Below are 9,316 nucleotides of genomic sequence, written 5' to 3'. Positions count from 1 at the left end.
TGAAATACACAACGGTTAACTTGTTCTTCGGCTCATAAACATTTTTTCTCATAATGCTAACAGTCGTTCGTTATTTGTTTCTCAAGTAGCAATTCTTTGTATTCCTTGATTATCAATTCGATTACCAAAACTATTTATGGTTCTGTCTCTTTAACTATTTATTTGAGCTTATTCATTCAGTTTTTTGCATTTTATTACATTTTGTACCAGTTTATTTTGAAGTTGTATTCTAGCTTTGAGTTTTAAAAAGTGCACCAGTTTTTTTCTGAATAATTTTCGTCAGAAGCAAAGAAAATATGAATTCTATTAACTCTACCATTATCTCGTGAACAGCATATCATATACGCCATCCAGTGTCTCACGTGGGAGGCGTATTTAATGTTTCTTTTTTATTATTTCAAATCTTCAAGCCTTTCGCCATATCGTCCATCCTACGTACAGAACAATCTTTGCACCTTTGCCCGGCAAGATGAGCATTCCTTTGTTTAGTTCCGAGCGCTTTGGCAAGCGAAACGGGAGGAAACATTAAACCGGTAAGCACCGAGCGCTCGGTCCCATTGCGTGGCTCATACCGAAACGACGGCTATCCCGCCTATCTTCTTCGTCAGTAACGGTTCTAAATTGTACCATCCCACCAGACCCGCGTGAATGGGTGATCCTCAACCGTCGTAGGTTGGCTGGCTGGCTGGCTGCACCGTTCCGTTTCAGCTTCAACCGAACAATGGCCACCTACGCTAATGACGTTTGCTTCTGCTGCCACCATCGACTGCTGCTGCTGCTGCTGCTGCTCTTGCAAAATCCATCGAGATCTGGCACCACTCCTTGGACTCCTTAAAACACCGACCACGACTCATCCACGCTCCTAGACGGTGCGTTCGGCCTGTGGTTATACACATCCAGCGTCCACACCTTCGCATGGCCACCATGGCCAGAGGGCCTGGCTGAAATGGCTGTTAAAATGTGTGTTCGTCGGCACACCCGGTACGGCACTCCCGAGCACCGATAGACCTTCTTGCCGGCGGTGGTCTTGCGAACCAGGCAATGTCTGCTTGCGTACGTTCACGCCTTGCCGTTTGAAGGTGCAACGCGTGCAACCCACCCTCCCAAAGCGAAGCCAACCCGACGGGGCTGAGGAAGGTCCTCCTGGTGTGGCGACGACGACGACGACGACGACGACGACGGCCAAGGAGAAAAAGTGAAGATGCAAATCGACACCGAAGCCAAAGGGCCGCGCGTCTTCTTAAGCCGTGCACGTCTCGGTGTCTCGCCGTGCGGGCGGTGTTATGCAGCGGCATAATGAAGTGTCTGGAGTGCTTCGAAGTTGCGTCATTTCAAACGCCCGATGTCTATGCCCTCGCCTCCTTTGCTGGCCAGCACCAGCAGCAGGAGCAGAAGCATAAACGAGTCCACAGCGCGTAGGGATGTTGGAATGGAGTTCTTTTTTTTTATTGCTTGTTCCTGCTGAAAGCTCCTTCCGGGGGAGTTTTGTTTTTTTTTTGTTTTTTTGTAATGAGAAACACAAAAGATGAATCGCACGAAAGTTCGTTGCCCACGCTCGTGGATCTCACGGCAACCGAAGGCGAAGAATGAATAAACGGTGGACACTCAGCTGAAGGAGTGAATTTTCATAGCTTTCCAGCAGCGGGAATCGAGAAAAGTATACTTTACGATCCATTTTCTTATAATTTTCGCATCTTTTACTAGATTTATAAGGAAGACATTGTTTTATGTTAGAGTGTTACCATGATCGTACATTTATTTAACAGCTTTTAATTTTGTATAAGTGATGGATATTTCTGCCATCTTATTAGACTTTTTTTTCTTTTCCATAGCGCAAGAACTCAACTAATCAACTATTATATGTACTTATGTAATTATTAGTTCACCAAAACTGCTATAATTATCCATGATATGCTTAACTGCTTTACGCTACACTTGATATGTGAAATGTGTGCTTAAAACCAATAGAAGCTGTCTTTTACTCCTAAAAGCATGCATCTCAATCCAATTAAGCTATTTTTATTGTTATAAAATATTAATATTATTATCTTTTTGTTCGTTTTTGGTTAAACTTTTCTTTTTAGAGTTTAAAACGTATCGTTTGACTTATATACAACATAAGCTTTGCCAATAGATATTATTGTCTTCCAAATTTCTCTATAGCTACATGAAACCTTAAAACAAACTAAATTTATGGGAATTACCACACACAAAACAACTTACACATCCGCATAAAGCTAGCATCCCTTTGGTGGCATAACAAGAGAGGCATGCACATCGTTTGCTGAATAATTGCTCGAAAGCCGTATTCCAGGATATCTTTCGTAATCCAAATGGGAGCTCCGCGTTTGCAGCATCAACAGTGAGAGGCACGTGTCAGACAAACGCTTTTCACTTTGCAAATTAATTTTAATTTAACAAACAAATCAACAAAGTCCGGAACGATCGGCTTACCGGATATGAAGGGTATGCCGAGTTCTACAAATTAGCAACAGAAACGTACGGCAAAACCAAAAACCAACAAAAAATCAGAACTGAAATGCCAAGTACTTCTTGCATTCCGTGGCCAGTGCTGAGCGGACCAATTGCACTGGTAAGCGGTTAGGGGGTAACTAGTTAATTCCTCGGTAGAGCAGGGGTAACCTATCAGCGCGCACCATTTACCCAATTAACACGATCGCTGCTCACCTGCCCGCCCCAAAGGCCACTTCTGGCGCCAGAGAAACAAGGAACCAAAGCGAAACTCTATTTCCATTAGCCACCGGTGCTGGTGGCACAAGCAACAGCAAACCACCGCGAACCACCTATCCGATGTGCAGCATAAATAATAAACGAATCCACCGGCCATCTCGAGAGCCTCAAGAGCAGCAGCAACGGCAGCAGAAGAACACGCTGTTCGGATTGTTCGCTGCGCTGCGCTTGACCACCGGGCGGACCATCGACCGGAGTAATTAACCGCTCGATTAGCTTCCTAGCAGACTGTAAATTGTTTCTCGTTCAGTGACAAATTGATTAATCAAAGCGATAGGAACGACGACGAAGACGACGACGATGGCGATGCTTTCTTCTTGTTCGAGCGTAACCACCGCGTACACGGCGGCGCACACAATTTCGGGACGCAATCGAGCGGAAAAAGCATCTGGTTTCATCAATGCAGAAGCGATACCAGACGACCAGATCGTTGCTGTACCACGAAGATGTGGTCGCCTTGCGCTTGTTTACTAAACAGAGAATTCTCTCGGTTCAGATAGTGGTTCAATAATGTTAAACATAAGACACGAGAAGATGACGGCTCTTCATTCGACGTGTACAGGTAGGTGAACCAGCATTCAGCATTTGGCGAAGTCACGCAAACACTCCAAAATCCCGGAGCCCAACCTCGGTCGGAACGGTTACAGTTTGGTAGACGTTATTTATGAATGGCAGGCGGGATGGAACCGATGCCGCTTTGTCGCGACGGACGGTAGAAGACAATCTCTCTCTACTCATCCATTCCGTCATTGATATTTAAATGTTTGCTGCGTGCCGTGAAACCATAAGGTAGACTTTGCAAAGCGGAGACTTTCCGCTGGCCTCGCCGATGGCAAGATGCTGTCCCCCGTCGATGAATAAGTATTTGTGCGCCCACGTACAACAGCGCCAAACAGAGAAGCGCACCACGCGAGCCTTCGCGAACCGCACCATTTGTTTGGAGTAATGATTCAGGGCCATCCGGAGGCTGTATGTACAACGCTGTCGTTACTGTCGTTCTTTCTACCTTGTTTTTTTTTTCTTGTGCGTCCATTTTCTAAATCGTCAATCGTCGACTCCGTCCGAAACGACTCCTTGGTGCTGCCATGCTGCCTGTTGCGCTTGTGTGTTGCTTTGCGAAATATTAATTTACGATTCAAACAAGGCATTGATAATGCATAATGCTGCCAGGGCACGCTTTGAGCTGGAACGGCGTGCAACCAGTGGGCCATATTTTATATTTTCTTTCTGGTTGAACATCGATATCGAAGCAGGCCGTGAAGTGATCATTTTATGGTATTCGATGCTGTCTTCGTAGAGGTTTTAAAGGTTAAACATTTGAACTCAAAAACAGAATCTATTTTCCTTATCGCAAGCATTACATCTACTTTAGTGATGTTGCCAGTACAAAGTTACTTAACGACCTAGTGTACGCAAACAGATGGACACCATACTATTTCCTCCAACAGGTATTTCCAACATTTCTCCTTCCCGCCCTCCGGGGTCGCTTTGATCACCGTCAACCCACGGAGCAGAGACAGATTTCACCAAAGCTAATTGATCAAACAAGATAAAACGAAATTCAATTAGTCACCGAGCGAGCTACACCTGATCCACTGAAAACGTCCTGCCCGAGGGAACCGCTAGCCCTCTGGATACACCCCCTCCCCTCGTCCTTATCCACAACCTGTCAGCTTCTCGTTCGTCGAACGCCGATACGTTTCATTCCGTTTGATGAACGAAGCAAAGCCGCTCCGTTACAGGATGCTGTCGATTGACAATGCGCAGATCCCCTTAAAGGGGACACCAGGTAGTCTGTTCAACAATCTAGCCAACAATCCACCGGGTTCAATCGGGGACCCCAGCATATCACCGATCGATACGGCGAGAACGAGGGAAGGAATTTGTGATCAAAGCATTTACATAACATAATTAGTTGAGCCGCTGCTGTTGGAATTGTTCAAATATTTTCTCGCCAAATCAAGCACAACAACACACTGGCTGACTCGGCAACTCGGCAAGGCAACGTGAACCCTGCCAGAACCATTGGCACGGCATCGCGTAGAAAGGATTCATCGCGCACCCCATAAAAAGACGTACGCTGAAGACAGGACAGGCGGAAGCGTCAGAAGTTAGTTCTGCTCCTATCAGCGCAATATGCACACCACGCTCCTCAGCAACTCTGTTGAGTGCAACTTTTAGTCCCCGTCGAACGTCGCATCAATGCGCACTTACTAAGCACGAACATCGGCGCGTACATACAGTGGCACCCACCGTGTGCCTGGTTACAAGCACAAGAACTTGTGTTCAGCTTCTGTGCTTTGTGGCTTATGCAGCAGCCAACAAGTTGCCTACGCAGAAAATGCCGGGGAGGAAACCATCGATAGGAAAGTTATGGGGGAAGTCAAACCAAAGTTATCGATATCCGCATCTTGCTCCTTGCTCCGTGTCCCTTGCCCCGCATCCCTCCAGCCAGTTCCATCGGAGCGCAATTAATTAAAATTCATTGCTTCTGCTTCTCACGGCCTGCTAAGTTGCTGCTGTGGAGTTACCTCGTGTATGACAAGGATAATGGTTTGTCTGCTCGAGATTGAAATGGATTATTGTTCCGCAGACTGTGTGCGCTGCTTGCCGGGAGTCGTTGTTGTTCAGTCGTAAACTGTCGATGTACTACTTCATTACACTAACTACTTTCCTTGTTTCATCGTCACGACAGCATCGCGAGACACATTCCTCGGAATTTAATTGCAAAATGTGTGTCAATCTGCAACACGTCCAAAGGCCGAAGGCTCCTTGGATTGCGGCACAAAGCAGAGCATTGGATCAGGATGCTTTAAAATCATTCTCTCGTCCTGAGACGTGCCCAACGGCCCAGTGTTTCCAACGGATAACGCTGCTGGTCAACGGAAGTGGCATGGAAAGTGGCAAAACTTTAATAATTACATTAACTTCCAGCAGCGGAACTACCGGACCGCCCCAGGGAGCAGGTGCAGTGGCTTGCTGCACTTCTCCTTCTCTTCCTGCGACCCCTCCAAAACCTGCCCGTAGCTGCCGTTCAAACACAAACGCTCGATACCAGTGCGGCCGATGGAAGGACGAGCATGTTCTCTAATGGTTCCGGGGGTTTCCTTAACGATGGAGACCGTGCTACACCACCTCGCGCTGGTGCCACAGTTTGCGCCACTGGTTGGACCCGCGGGGCTCATTTGCTTACCGGGAACATTCGGTTCTCTCGGTCGCTCATCACCGGTACGGGCACCTTGGTAGCCGGTTGGCCACCGTTAGCATACAACTGCAACTCCACATGGCCAGCTTTGTAAAAAGCAGACTACGGCAGGTAAATGAGTGGGGGTGAAATGCAAAGAAGAGCCAGAACAGAGAAGAAAAAACGGAGAAGAACGGAACGGAAAAATGTCAACTCCATCTCCATCAGCCGCAGTCAACATTAATCATAATTTCGCGAGTTACAAAATCTTGATCGATCGGCGGCTGGTAGTGGTGTTTGGGGGGTAGAGCTGATGTCCATTAAAGTGGACTCGGGGCATAAGTGTACCCAGAGGAAGGGGCTTATCACGACGCTACTTACAGAATTCCCCCGTTGCCGTTTTCGGTCTTGTTTCGGTTGTTTGTACTTTGTGGCACTCGTCCTTGTACTATTGGTGCTGGTGCTGCTGCTCGAACGAACACTTTATGCAATTATGATACCAGTAAATCACACTTTAATGACCTGCCCCCCCTGAAGAAGGGTGAAGGTTTAGAAACAACATTTTTGTGGCGTTCTTTTCGGGCACGTGTTACTGATGGGAAGGTGAATGAATTAATGAATTCAAAATGTACTAAAACATTGTTTTATGGGAGGTTTTGTGGTGTACATTGAAGGACAAACGATTCGCCACGTAACGATGTAAAATTGGAGATTATTGTACTTGAATGTGTAAAACGCTGCGCAGAATCAACAACTAGTTGGCGTTTGTGGTCGATTGGGTTTCCGTTTGTTTCTGGGTGATACTGTACTCCTTGTCTCATGTCTCAACATTTATTGTTCATTTTGATGACTTCTTGAATGTGGACCTAACAACAACATTAACAACCTCACGACACCTTATGTTCAGCAATGACAGAAGCGTCTACAGGCGAAGGTTGTCCTTGATACTCATTTTATCTCGTTAAAAGTGACCAAAGCACTGCGGTCAACGACCGAGTTTCCTGGTGCCAAGTCTTAATAATATTTAGCAAACTACACATGTAAAATTTAATTCAAATTTTCACTGTAGAACTAACAAAAGGTTCACTGAAAATATAAAAATGCATACAGCAGTAAAATTTGATTCTATAAAGAATAGAGCTAACTAAAAAAAGTAAGAATTCAATACTAGTAGTACCGATTCTTGGAGTTGGTCAACATTTAGTAATCTTAACTGTTATGTTATTATAAATGCATCAATATATCAATTATTGCATATGGCATTGGCTCCAATCACCTGAAATTGTTTTGATTAGCTTCAAGAACTTTACTTACTGCTGACTATACCTTTGTGCGTCGAACCTACAGCACCAAATTTTAAGGAAAGAAATGCATTTAAACATGTCACTTTATAAACCATTTGTAACTCCATTTTTCAAAACATAGATACACATATAAACTATACAAATAATACAAGGCTAAGGAATAAGGATACGAAGTATAAATTGCTGATTTTGAATCATAAATCGAATGATTTTCCCAGCAAAAAACCACGTAAAGTCAAACCAAATACCACAAATTAACTGTTCACGCCATCGCTAAAAGCTAACAAAGTGCGAGAAACATTAATTTACTCCGTGTTCAAGCTATTGAACTAAGCGTTCGTTGAGCGCGAACCAATATTGACGCTACGCAGCGTTGGACGGAAATGAAGCATAACGCAACCAAATTGCTTAATGTAAAATTATTCATTAAGCCTATTTACAAATAACACACAAAGCAGATCATAAAACTAATCACAAGCCTTCTCCCCTGTTACCCCCCAAACAAACCATCCGTAGAAACGACACATGAAGCTTCACATTTGCGCACGGCATTCAGGAGCTAGGAGGGGCCACATCGTCCCCCTTCTGCGTTGCCTAATGGGAGTAAATTGCCTCCAATGAACACTTACAGCCTCCGAGATGTGTTACTGATACATACACTCCCACACACACACTCACTAACCACTCCTCAGCCTCATCGGCCTCACGCGGGCTGTTAACGCGAAACATCGAAACACTTTTTGCGGCCCCCCCCCCACACACACACACACGCAGTAGCAACGTTTCGGTCAGTCAGCAAACTGGCCGGCTGGCCGGCCGGCCGGCACTGATGCCAACGTGACGTGCCTTCACGCCTCGAGGACACATTCGTACAACGCAGCCCAGGAACAATGTACTGTTTTAGCAGCAGCAACAGCAGCAACATGAAGCGAGTGACAAAAAAGAGCAAAAAAAAGCCGGTGGCCGGACATAGTACATGATTGGAATCGGAGATTAAATATCGATCGCCGGACATTGTCGGTTCGCTTCGATCGGCGATTCGGTGGAACAGCGTGTGGACATTACACCTCCCGTCCTGACCCCGAAAACGAGCTTTTTCCTCGGTTGGTCCTGGGGTCGAAGTAATCGATGCATTAAATGGTAAACAGGATTAGCGCCAGTTAACCGGCAGGGTTTTGGAACCTGTGACATCGAGTAAACGCCCTGTGTGCTGGGAACGTTCTTAAAGCGCCCGGAATGGCTCTGAAGGTTTCTCGGTTGATTAGAAAGATAATCGAAAGGGGTTCGTCTGCCCGAAAGGGTCTCCCGGGGTTCTTGCCATCCACGCCACAGTTTTCGGTTCAGTTGGTAAACCGAACGAACGCGCATCTAGTCCGAGGCAGGGCTTCCTTTGATCTTGCTGACTGCTTGGCTGGTTACCTGCCTGTTTATGGTCGAGCCAATACGGACCGCCTCCCTCGATACATTCGCTCCCTTTTTACAGGCGCTGGTGTAAACCGCATTGCAGCTCAACCAACCGTCCCTGGAGGTCCCTGGAGTGGAAAACTTAATTCGCTTTCCCGTTCCCACCAAGCGATCCAAGGTGTCCCGGATCCGATCCGTTGAATAAGTAATCATCTTGAGCGAAATTATGGGGCCGCCACACTGGTTGCTGCTGCTGCTGATGCTGCTGCTGCTGATGATGATGAGTGTCCTGCAACAAGTCTCCACGCCATAAAATCCTCGTTGATCTCGTCACGTCATAACACGGGCACTGGGTGTGTAATATAATTTGTGTCTCGGACGATTAAAAGCAAACAAACGGTCTAGCTACCAACCGACCGGTACATCCGGCGGAAAGGATCCTGAAATGCGATGTTTAATAACAGAGAGAGAGCGAGAAAAAAAAGAGAAACGACCCAAATGTTGGTTTTTCCACCAAACTCGCCCTCGCGTTCCCGCCCATTCGGAGCAACCCATTCTCCCTCTGAAAGAGACCGCCCCGTGCAGGATGTGAAGACTTCAAAATGGTAATTCAACATTGAAACTCATCCCGGACCTGCTCGCGATACCTAAGCCGAGCGCCATATTTATTTAT

The sequence above is a fragment of the Anopheles darlingi genome, chromosome 3, assembly GCF_943734745.1.
Source record: "Anopheles darlingi chromosome 3, idAnoDarlMG_H_01, whole genome shotgun sequence".
Lineage (NCBI taxonomy): Eukaryota > Metazoa > Arthropoda > Insecta > Diptera > Culicidae > Anopheles > Anopheles darlingi.
Note: the sequence above shows the minus strand (reverse complement) of the source record.